Below are 13,393 nucleotides of genomic sequence, written 5' to 3'. Positions count from 1 at the left end.
TACATTCAGAATATACCTAATCATGTAATGCGCATGTCAATCTCAGGGATAGTCGCCTTGGAGGAAACAAGTCCATGACTTATTGGCTAGAGAGCATTACCCCTTACGCTGACGAATGGACTACCGCACCGACAAATATCTGGGATGAGGTTTGGCCCTTTAACTGGGACAAGTTCGGGTTGTATCTGCAGCGTTACGGGCATACAACGAGGATCTACTTGGTTCCATCAGTTGCTCCTGATCAGATCGAAGCCCCTCTCACCAGCGATATGTATCCAACTACCTCTATTGTGGGAACTAGACACCACGCGGTACGTGCCATGGTTCTCATATGTTAAGTCTTTTCGTCCTAACGTAAGCCGAAGAGTGGAGCCATGCAACTTCGGCCAACCGTTAACGTGAAAAGGTGAGCCCAAGGGACTTTTCGGCCTACTCCTGACCAAAAAGGTCTTTTCGGCCCAGGTACGCACCTCTTCGGCCAAAGCACGACCGAAAAGTATTTTTCGGCCAAGGGGAGGCCGACAACACCCTTTTCGGCCCATGCGTGGCCGACGGGGTGCTAGTTTTGATTTTTCTCCACTACATGCTAGAGTTTCTGAAATTGCTATAAAATACGTCATAGTTTTGAAAAAAAATCTCTATCTACAGCGGTCCACTCTCACGCAACCCGCTGTACCCTCTACTTGAACATGGTGCTTTATGCTTCATATTATTATCCAATGATGTGTTGCATCCAATGATGTCCGAGTAGATTTTTTGTTATCCTACCAGTAATTGGTGAATTGCTATGATTGCTTTAATTTGCTTGTGGTTATATTGCTGTCCTTTGGTGCCCATCATATGAGCGTGTGCGTGGATCACGCCATAGGGTTAGTTGTATGTTGATAGGACTATGTATTGGAGGGCAAGAGTGACAGAAGCTTCAACCTAGTATAGAAATTGATGCATACAGGATTGAAGGGGGACCAATATACCTTAATGCTATGGTTGGGTTTTACCTTAATGAACGTTAGTAGTTGTGGATGCTTGCTAATAGTTCCAATCATAAGTGCATAGAATTCCAAGTCAGGGATGACATGCTAGCAGTGGCCTCTCCCACATAAAACTTGTTATCGGTCTAGTAAAGTAGTCAATTGCTTAGGGACAATTTTGCAACTCCTACCACCAGTTTTCCACACTCACTATACTAACTTTATTGCTTCTTTACCTAAAACAGCACCTAGTTTTTATTTACGTGCTCTTTATATTCTTGCAAACCTATCTTGTTACACCTACAAAGTACCTCTAGTTTCATACTTGTTCTAGGTAAAGCAAATGTTAAGCGTGCTTAGAGTTGTATCGGTGGTCGATAGAACTTGAGGGAATATTTGTTCTACCTTTAGCTCCTCGTTGGGTTCGACACTCTTACTTATAGAAAGAGGCTACAATTGACCCCCTATACTTGTGGGTTATCAAGACCTTTTTTTGGCGCCGTTGCCGGGGAGTTATAGCGTGGGGTGAATATTCTTGTGTGTGCTTGTTTGCTTTATCACTAAGTAGTTTTTATTTAGTGCTCTTGTTTTCTATCGTTAGTTATGGGTAGGAAACACAAAATACCAAAAAAATTAGTTGTACCTACTACACCAATGGTTGAAGAACCACTCAAAATCTATCACACTCCTGAAGCTTTTATGGATCATCTTCGATCCCTATGTGCTCATGCTGAAACCCCAACTAGCTTAGTTGAGGGAAAATCTTTAGATGAGAATGCTTGTTATGTGCGACACCGCATATCTAAAAAAGGGAAACTTTTACAGGATCAAATTCACCGTTTGCAATGCTATGCTTGGAATTTATGTGAAATATATGATTTTACTTGTTGTTCTGAAGACCGTAAGAAACACCTTCCCGACCAATGTGAGTTTAGTGATAATGGAATCGTATATTCGTATGCTAAGGGTGTTTATAATCACTATGATGTTCAACAAATTGAAGAATTTGTTGCTTTTAAGGGTGCTTATGAAATTGCTTCTTTGATTGGAAAGTATGATGCTACTGTTTGCAAATATGAAAATTTTGCCATACTTAAATATTGTTATGATAATTATGCTTCTAATGCCTATGTTAAACCATATATTGAGGACTCCTCCGCTGTCCAAGAAGAGACTAATATTTTACAGGAGTCTACGGAAGAAGGAATTGATGAAACTGTGGGCTCATTGGATGAAAAATATGATGAGGAGAGCGAAGAACAAAAGGAAGAAGAGCGGATTAGCTACCCGTGCCCACCTTCTAATGAGAGTAACTCTTCAACTCATACATTGTTTAATTTTCCTTCATGCTTACCAAAGGATGATTGCTATGATGATTGTTATGATCCCGTTGATTCTTTTGAAATATCCCTTTTTGATGTTGCTTGCTATGCTTGTGCCCAAGATGCCAATATGAATTATGCTTATGGAGATGAACTTGCTATAGTTCCTTATGTTAAACATGAAATTGTTGCTATTGCACCCATGCATGATAGTCCTATTATCTTTTTGAATTCTCCCGATTACACTATATCGGTGAAGTTTGCCCTTATTAAGGATTATATTGATGGGTTGCATTTTACTACTACACATGATGATTTTGATAGATATAATATGCATGTGCTTGCTGCTCCTACTTGCAATTATTATGAGAGAGGAACTACATCTCCGCCTCTCCATGTTTCCAATATGATAAAATTGCAAGAAACTGTTTATACTACGCATTGGCCTTTACTATGTGTGCATGAATTGTTCTTTTATGACATGACGATGCATAGGAAGAGAGTTAGACTTCGTTGTTTCATGATATATGTTACTTTTTGCTCACTACCAAATCACAAATCATTGTTAATTAAAATTGGCTTTGATATACCTTGGGATCCGGGTGGATCCATTACTTGAGCACTATATGCCTAGTTTAACGGCTTTAAAGAAAGCGCTGCCAGGGAGACAACCCGGAAGTTTTAGAGAGTCATTTATTTCTGTTGTGTGCTTTTATAAAGTTTAAAAATAAAAATAATGTGCCAAGATTTGCCTTTAGGATGTTTAGATTGCTTGTTGGTTCGTGCGGTGCAAAACAGAAACTTTGGTTGTAGTGCGTGATTTTACATTTTTTTTACTGGAACGTCAAACGGTTCTGAAACTTTTTCCAATGCCTTTCTATACAAATTGTTTATTTTTCCTAAATTTTTCAGAATTTTTGGAGTAACAGAAGTATGGTGAATGTTCAGATTACTACAGACTATCCTGTTTAAGACAGATTCTGTTTTTGATGTATTGTTTGCTTGTTTTGATGAAACTATCAATTTATATCAGTGGATTAAGCCATGGAAAAGTTATATTACAGTAGCCACAATGCAAAAATAAAATATGAATTGGTTTGCAACAATATTTAGAGTAGTGATTTTCTTCATTATACTGACGGATCTTACCGAGCTTTCTGTTGAGTTTTGTGTGGATGAAGTGATCAAAGATCGAGGAGGTCTCGATATGAGGATAAGGAGGAGAGGCAAGAGCTCAAGCTTGGGGATGCCCAAGGCACCCCAAGTAAATATTCAAGGAGAGTCAAGCATCTAAGCTTGGTGATGCCCCGGAAGGCATCCCATCTTTCTTCAACAAGTATCGGTATGTTTTCAGATTCGTTTCGTTCATGTGATATGTGCAAATCTTGGAGCGTCTTTTGCATTTAGTTTTCACTTTTATTTTATGCACCATTCTGGTATGAGATAGTCCTTGGTTGATTTATACAATGCTCATTGCACTTCACTTATATTTTTTGAGTATGGCTTTATAGAATGCTTAATGTGCTTCACTTATATCATTTGAAGTTTGGATTGCCTGTTTCTCTTCACTTAGAAAACCGACATTTGTAGAATGCTCTTTTGCTTCACTAATATTTGTTAGAGCATGGGCATATATTTTATAGAAAGAATTAAACTCTCTTGCTTCACTTATATCTATTTAGAGAGATGACATGAATTGGTCATTCACATGGTTAGTCATAAAATCCTACATAAAACTTGTAGATCACTGAATATGATATGTTTGATTCCTTGCAATAGTTTTGCAATATAAAGGTGGTGATATTAGAGTCATGCTAGTTGAGTAATTGTGAAATTGAGAAATACTTGTGTTGAGGTTTGCAAGTCCTGTAGTATGCACGTATGGTAACTGTTGTGTGACAAATTTGAAGCATGGGGTGTTTCTTTGATTGCCTTCCTTATGAGTGGCGGTCGGGGACGAGCGATGGTCTTTTCCTACCAATTTTCCCCCCTAGGAGCATGCACGTAGTGCTTGGTTTTGATGACTTGTAGAGTTTTGCAATAAGTATGTGAGTTCTTTATGACTAATGTTGAGTCCATGGATTATACGTACTCTCACCCTTCCATCGTTGCTAGCCTCTTCGGTACCGTGCATTGCCCTTTCTCACCTCGAGAGTCGGTGCAAACTTCGCCGGTGCATCCAAACCTCGTGATATGATACGCTCTATCACACATAAGCCTCCTTATATCTTCCTCAAAACAACCACCATACTTACCTATTATGGCATTTCCATAGCCATTCCGAGATATATTGCCATGCAACTTCCATAATCATCATATACATGACTTGAGCATTCATTATCATATTGCTTTGCATGATCGTAAGATAGCTAGCATGATGTTTTCATGGCTTGTCCGTTTTTTGATGTCATTGCTATGCTAGATCGTTGCACATCCTAGTACACCGCCGGAGGCATTCATATAGAGTCATACTTTGTTCTAGACATCGAGTTGTAATATTGAGTTGTAAGTAAATAAAAAGTGTGATGATCATCATTATTAGAGCATTGCCTCAGTGAGGAAAGGATGATGGAGACTATGATTCCCCCACAAGTCAGGATGAGACTCTGGACTTTGAAAAAAGAGAGGCCAAAGAAGCCCCAAAAAAGAGAGGCCAAATAAGCCCACCAACAAAACAAAAAAAATGAGAGAAGGGGGAATGCTACTATCCTTTTACCACACTTGTGCTTCAGAGTAACACCATGTTCTTTATATAGAGAGTCTCTTGAGTTATCACTTTCATATACTAGTGGGAATTTTCATTATAGAACTTGTCTTGTATATTCCAGCGATGGGCTTCCTCAAATGCCCTAGGTCTTCATGAGCAAGCAAGTTGGATGCACACCCACTTAGTTTCAGTTTGAGCTTTCATACACTTATAGCACTTAGTGCATCCGTTGCATGGCAATCCCTACTCCTCGCATTGACATCAATTGATGGGCATCTCCATAGCCCGTTGATTAGCCGCGTCGATGTGAGACTTTCTCCCTTTTTGTCTTCTCCACACAACCTCCATCATCATATTCTATTCCACCGATAGTGCTATGTCCATGGCTCGCGCTCATGTATTGCGTGAAAGTTGAAAAGTTTGAGAATACTAAAGTATGGAACAATTGCTTGGCTTGTCATCGGGGTTGTGCATGATGAGAGCATTTTGTGTGACGAAAATGAAGCATGGCCAAACTATATGATTTTGCAGGGATGAGCTTTCTTTGGCTATGTTATTTTGAGAGGACATAATTGCTTGGTTAGTATGCTTGAAGTACTATTGTCTTAATGTCAAATGATAGACTATTGCTTTGAATCACTCGTGTCTTAATATTCATGCCATATTTAGATTACATGATCAAGATTATGCTAGGTAGCATTCCACATCAAAAATTATCTTTTTTATCATTTACCTACTCGAGCACGAGCCGAAATTAAGCTTGGGGATGCAGATACGTCTCCGTCGTATCTATAATTTTTTTATTGTTCCATGCCAATATTATACAACTTTCATATACTTTTGGCAACTTTTTATACTATTTTTGGGGACTAACATATTGATCCAGTGCCCAGTGCCAGTTCCTGTTTGTTGCATGTTATTTGTTTCGCAGAAAATCCATATCAAACGGAGTCCAAACGGGATAAAAATCGACGGAGATTTTTTTGGAATATATGTGATTTTTGGGAAGAAGAATAAACACGAGACGATGCCCGAGGGGGCCGTGAGGCAGGGGGCATGCTGATACGTCCATTTTGCATCATGCTTTTATATCGATATTTATTGCATTATGGGCTGTTATTACACATTATGTCACAAAACTTATGCCTATTCTCTCTTATTTTACAAGGTTTACATAAAGAGGGAGAATGCCGACAGCTGGGATTTTGGGCTGGAAAGGAGCAAATATTAGAGACCTATTTTGCACAGCTCCAAAAGTCTTGAAACTTCACGGAAGACGTTTTCAGAGTATATAATAAATATTGAGCGCAAGAAGTTCACCAGGGGGCCACACCCTACCCACGAGGGTGGGGCATGCCCCTACCTCGTGGGCCCCCTGGTGGCCCTCCGGTAGCCATCTTCTGCTATATGAAGTCTTTCGATGGAAAAAAATCATAAGCCATCTTCTCGGACGAAACTCCGCCGCCACGAGGCGGAACCTTGGCGGAACCAATCTAGGGCTCTGGCGAAGCTGTTCTGCCTGGTAAACTTCCCTCCGGGAGGGGGAAATCATCGCCATCATCATCACCAACACTCCTCTCATCGGGAGAGGGCAATCTCCATCAACATCTTCATCGGCACCATCTCCTCTCAAAACCCTAGTTCATATCTTGTATCCAATTCTTGTCTCCAAGTCCGGGATTGGTACTAGTAGGTTGCTAGTAGTGTTAACTACTCCTTGTAGTTGACGCTAGTTGGTTTATTTAGTGGAAGATCATATGTTCAGATCCTATATGCATATTAATACCCCTCTGATTATGAACATGAATATGCTTTATGAGTAGTTACATTTGTTCCTGAGGACATGGGAGAAGTCTTGCTATTAGTAGTCATGTGAATTTGGTATTCGTTCGATATTTTGATGAGATGTATGTTGTCTCTCCTCTAGTGGTGTTATGTGAACGTCGACTACATAACACTTCACCATTGTTTGGGCCTAGAGGAAGGCATTGGGAAGTAATAAGTAGATGATGGGTTGCTAGAGTGACAGAAGCTTAAACCGTAGTTTATGCGTTGCTTCGTAAGGGGCTGATTTGGATCCATATGTTTCATGCTATGGTTAGGTTTACCTTAATACTTTTGTTGTAGTTGCGGATGCTTGCAATAGAGGTTAATCATAAGTGGGATGCTTGTCCAATTAAGGACAGTACCCAAGCACCGATCCACCCACATACCAAATTATCAAAGTACCGAACGCGAATCATATGAACGTGATGAAACTAGCTTGACGATATTCCCATGTGTCCTTGGGAGCGCTTTTCTCTATATAAGAGTTTGTCCAGGCTTGTCTTTGCTACAAAAAGGATTGGGCCACCTTACTGCACTTTATTTACTTTTGTTACTTGTTGCTCGTTACAAATTATCCTATCACAAAACTATCTGTTACCACTTATTTCAGTACTTGCAGAGAATACCTTGCTGGAAACCGCTTATCATTTCCTTTTGCTCCTCGTTGGGTTCGACCCTCTTACTTATCGAAAGGACTAGATAGATCCCCTATACTTGTGGGTCATCACGCGCCCCTGGCCCTAGTGGCCACCCTGTAAGGCGGTTGGTGCCCTTCTTTCGCCGCAAGAAAGCCAATATCCGGATAGAAACCGTGTTAAAATTTCAGCCCAGTCGGAGTTACGGATCTCCGGGAATATAAGAAACGGTGAAAGGCCAGAATCTGGAACGCAGAAACAGAGAGAGACAGAGAGACAGGTCCAATTTCGGAGGGGCTCTCGCCCCTCCGCCGCCATGGAAGCCATGGACCAAAGGGGAAACCCTTCTCCCATCTAGGGAGAAGTGATACGTCCATTTTGCATCATGCTTTTATATCGATATTTATTGCATTATGGGCTGTTATTACACATTATATCACAATACTTATGCCTTTTCTCTCATATTTTACAAGGTTTACATGAAGAGGGGGAATGCCGGCAGTTGGAATTCTGGGCTGGAAAAGGAGAAATATTAGAGACCTATTATGCACATCTCCAAAAGTCCTAAAACTCCACGGGAATTATTTTCAGAATATATAAAAAATATTGGGCGAAAGAAGTACCAGAGGGGGGCAACCCACCGTCCATGAGGGTGGGGGGGCGCCCTACCCCCCTGGGCGCGCCTCCCTGCCTCGTGGGCCCCCTGGTGGCCCTCTGATGCCCATCTTTGGCTATGTGGAGTCTTTCGTCGAGAAAAAATATCATAAGCTAGCTCACGGGACGAAACTCCGCCGCCATGAGGCGGAACCTTGGCGGAACCAATCTAGGGCTTCGGCGGAGCTATTCTGCTGGGGAAACTTCCCTCCGGGAGGGGGAAATCATCACCATCGTCATCACCAACGATCCTCTCATCGGGAGGGGGTCAATATCCATCAACAACTTCACCATCACCATCTCATCTCAAACCCTAGTTCATCTCTTGTATCCAATCTTTGTATCCAAACCTCAGATTGGTACCTGTGGGTTGCTATTAGTGTTGATTACTCCTTGTAGTTGATGCTAGTCGGTTTACTTGGTGGAAGATCATATGTTCAGATCCATTATGCATATTAATACCCCTATGATTATGAACATGAATATGATTTGTGAGTAGTTACGTTTGTTCCTGAGGACATGGGAGAAGTCTTGATATAAGTAGTCATGTGAATTTGGTATTCGTTTGATATTTTGATGAGATGTATGTTGTCTTTCCTCTAGAGATGTCATGTGAACATCGACTACATGACACTTCACTATTTCTTGGGCCTAGAGGGAGGCATTGGGAAGTAATAAGTAGATGATGGGTTGCTAGAGTGACAGAAGCTTAAACCCTAGTTTATGCGTTGCTTCGTAAGGGGCTGATTTGGATCCATATGTTTGATGCTATGGTTAGGTTTACCTTAATACTTCTGTTGTAGTTGCGGATGCTTGCAATAGGGGTTAATCATAAGTGGTATGCTTTTCCAAGTAAGGGAAGTACCCAAACACCAATCCACCCACATATCAAATTATCAAAGTACCGAACGCGAATCATATGAACGTGATGAAAACTAGCTTGACCATAATTCCCATGTGTCCTCGGGAGCGCTTTACTTTATATAAGAGTTTGTCCAGACTTGTCCTTTGCTACAAAAAGGATTGGGCCGTCTTGCTGCACCTTATTTACTTTTACTATTTGTTACCCGTTACCAATTACCTTATCACAAAACTATCCGTTACCGATAATTTCAGTGCTTGCAGAGAGTACCTTACTGAAAACTGCTTATCATTTCCTTCTGCTCCTCGTTGGGTTCGACACTCTTACTTATCGAAAGGACTACGATAGATCCCCTACAGTTGTGGGTCATCAAGACTCTTTTCTGGCGCCGTTTCCGGGGAGTGAAGCGCCTTTGGTAGGTGGAATTTGGTAAGGAAAAATTTATATAGTGTGCTGAAATTTACTGTCACTTGTTACTATGGAACATAATCCTTTGAGGGTCTTGTTCGGGGTATCTTCACCCCGACCAGTAGAGCAAAGAGTTGCTCCTCAACCTACTGAACCTATTGAAAATGTTTACTTTGAAATTCCTTCGGGTATGATAGAGAAACTGCTAGCTAATCCTTTCACAGGTCATGGAACATTACATCCCGATTTGCACCTAATCTATGTGGATGAAGTTTGTGGATTATTTAAGCTTGCAGGTATGCCCGAGGATGTTATCATGAAGAAGGTCTTCCCTTTATCTTTGAAGGGAGAGTCATTGACATGATTGAGGCTATGTGATGATATTGGATCATGGAACTACCAACGATTGAAATTGGAATTTCATCAGATGTTTTATCCTATGCATATTGTTCATCGTGATGGTAATTATATATATAATTTTTGGCCTCGTGAAGGAGAGAGCATCGCTCAAGCTTGGGGGAGGCTTAATTCAATGTTATATTCATGCCCCAATCATGAGCTCTCAAAAGAAATGATTATTCAAAAAATTTATGCTCGACTTTCTCTCAGTAATCGCTCCATGCTCGATACTTCTTGTACTTGATCTTTTATGATGAAGACTATTGAATTCAAATGGGATTTATTGGAAAGAATTAAACGCAACTCTGAAGATTGGGACCTCGACGAAGGTAAGGAGTCAGGTATAACACCTAAGTTTGATTGTGTTAAATCTTTTATGGACACCGATGCTTTCCGTGAATTTAGCACTAAATATGGACTTGACTCTGAGATAGTAGCTTCTCTCTGTGAATCCTTTGCTAATCATGTTGATATCCCTAAGGAGAAGTGGTTTAAATATAATCCTCCCATTGAAGTAAAAGTAGTTGTACCTATTAAAGTTGAAGAAAAGACTATCACTTATAATGATCCTGTTGTTCCTACTGTTTATATTGAGAGACCACCTTTCCCTGTTAGAATAAAGGATCATGCTAAAGCTTCAACCGTGGTCAACAAAAGTAATATTAAGACACCCAAACCCCCTGAGCAAATTAAAGTTGAACCTAGTGTTGCTATGGTTAAAGATCTCTTGGCCGATAACATTGATGGGCATGTTATTTACTTCTGCAATGAATCTGCTAGAATTGCTAGACCTGATACTAAAAATAAACATAGACCTGTTGTAAGCATGCCTGTTATTTCTGTTAAAATAGGAGATCATTTTTATCATGGCTTATGTGATATGGGTGCTAGTGCAAGTGCAATACCTCATTCCTTATACAAAGAAATTATGCATGATATTGCACCAGCTGAGTTAGAAGAGATTGATGTTACAATTAAGCTTGCCAATAGAGATACTATTTCACCAGTTGGGATTGTTAGAGATGTTGAAGTCTTGTGTGGGAAAGTTAAATATCCTACTGATTTTCTTGTTCTTGGTTCCCCACAAGATGACTTTTGTCCCATTATATTTGGTAGACCCTTCTTGAATACTGTTAATGCTAAGATAGACTACAATAAGGATATTGTTTCTGTTGGTTTAGGGGATATGTCTCATGAGTTTAATTTTGCTAAATTTCATAGACAACCCCATGATAAAGAATTGCCTAGTAAAGATGAAATTATTGGTCTTGCTTCTATTGTCGTGCCTCCTAGTGATCCTTTAGAACAATATTTGCTAGATCATGAAAATGATATGTTTATGAATAAAAGAAGGGAAATAGATGAAGTATTCTTTAAACAGGGACCTATCTTGAAACACAACTTGCCTATTGAAATCCTAGGGGATCCTCCTCCACCCAAGGGTGATCTTGTGTTTGAGCTTAAACCTTTACCAGATACTCTGAAATATGCTTATCTTGATGAGAAAGAGATATATCCTGTTATTATTAGTGCTAACCTTTCAAAGCATGAAGAAAAGAAATTATTGAAAATTCTGAAGAAGCACTGTGCTGCTATTGGATATACTCTTGATGATCTTAAGGGCATTAGTCACACTCTATGCCAGCACAAAATAAAATTGGAGAAATACGCTAAACCAGTTGTTGATCACCAACGACAGTTAAATCCTAAGATGAAAGAAGTGGTAAGAAAAGAAATGCTAAAGCTTCTGGAGGCAGGTATAATTTATCCCGTTGCTGATAGTCAGTGGGTAAGTCCTGTCCATTGTGTCCCTAAGAAGGGAGGTATTACTGTTGTTCCTAATGATAAAGATGAATTGATCACACAAAGAATTGTTACAGGTTATAGAATGGTAATTGATTTCCGCAAATTAAATAAAGCTACTAAAAAGGATCATTACCCTTTACCTTTTATTGATCAAATGCTAGAAAGATTATCCAAACATACACATTTTTGCTTTCTAGATGGTTATTCTGATTTCTCTCAAATACCTGTGTCAAAAGAGGATCAAGAAAAGACAACTTTTACTGGCCCTTTTGGTACCTTTGCTTTAGACGCATGCCTTTTGGTTTATGTAATGCACCTGCTACCTTCAAAGATGTATGACTACTATATTCTCTTACTTTTGTGAAAAGATTGTTGAGGTATTCATGGATGATTTCTCCGTTTACAGAACTTCTTTTGATGATTGCTTAATCAACCTTGATCGAGTTTTGCAGAGATGTGAAGAAACTAATCTTGTCTTGAATTGGGAGAAGTGCCACTTTATGGTTAATGAAGGTATTTTCTTGGGGCATAAAATTTCTGAAAGAGGTATTGAAGTTGATAAAGCTAAGGTTGATGCTATTGAAAAGATGACGTGTCCTAAGGACATTAAAGGTATAAGAAGTTTCCTTTGTCATGCCGTTTTTATAGGAGGTTCATTAAGGACCTCCCTAAAATTCCTCGGCCTCTGACTAATCTCTTACAAAAAGATGTCTCATTTGTCTTTGATGATGATTGCGTAGAAGCATTTGAAATACTTAAGAAAGCTTTGATTTCTGCATCTATTGTTCAGCCTCCTGATTGGAATTTACCATTTGAAATCATGTGTGATTCTAGTGATTATGCTGTAGGGGCTGTTCTAGGACAAAGAGTTGATAAGAAATTAAATGGTATTCAATATGCTAGTAAAACTCTAGACAGTGCTCAAAGAAATTATGCTACTACTGAAAAAGAATTTTTAGCAGTTGTGGTTGCTTGTGATAAGTTCAGACCTTATATTGTTGATTCTAAAGTAACTGTCCACACTAATCATGCTGCTATTAAATATATTATGGAAAAGAAAGATGCTAAACCTAGACTTATTAGATGGGTTCTCTTGCTACAAGAATTTGATTTGCATATTATTGATAGAAAGGGAGCTGAGAACCCCGTTGCAGACAGCTTGTCTAGGTTAGAGAATGTTCTTGATGACCCACTACCTATTGATGATAGCTTCCCTCATGAACAATTAGCTGTGATAAATGCTTCTCGTACTGCTCCATGGTATGCTGATTATGCTAATTATATTGTTGCTAAGTTTATACCACCTAGTTTCACATACTAGCAAAAGAAGAAAGTTCTTCTATGATTTAAGACATTACTTTTGGATGACCCACATCTTTATAAAGAAGGAGTAGTTGGTGTTATTAGACGTTGTGTACCTGAGCATGAACAGGAACATATCCTACGCAAGTGTTACTCCGAGGCTTATGGAGGACACCATGCTGGATATAGAACTGCACATAAGGTATTGCAATCCGGTTTTTATTGGCCTACTCTCTTCAAGGATGCTCATAAGTTTGTTTTGTCTTGTGATGAATGTCAAAGAATCGGTAATATTAGTAGACGTCAAGAAATGCCTATGAATTATTCACTTGTTATTGAACCATTTGATGTTTGGGGCTTTGATTATATGGGACCGTTTCCTTCCTCTAATGGGTATACGCATATTTTAGTTGTTGATTACGTTACTAAGTGGGTAGAAGCTATTCCAACTAGTAGTGCTGATCATAACACCTCTATTAAGATACTTAAAGAAGTTATTT

Source organism: Triticum urartu, chromosome 2A, assembly GCF_056163025.1.
Source record: "Triticum urartu cultivar PI428250 chromosome 2A, HENAU_Tu73, whole genome shotgun sequence".
NCBI classification, from domain to species: Eukaryota; Viridiplantae; Streptophyta; class Magnoliopsida; order Poales; family Poaceae; genus Triticum; species Triticum urartu.
This window is presented reverse-complemented; position numbering follows the sequence as displayed.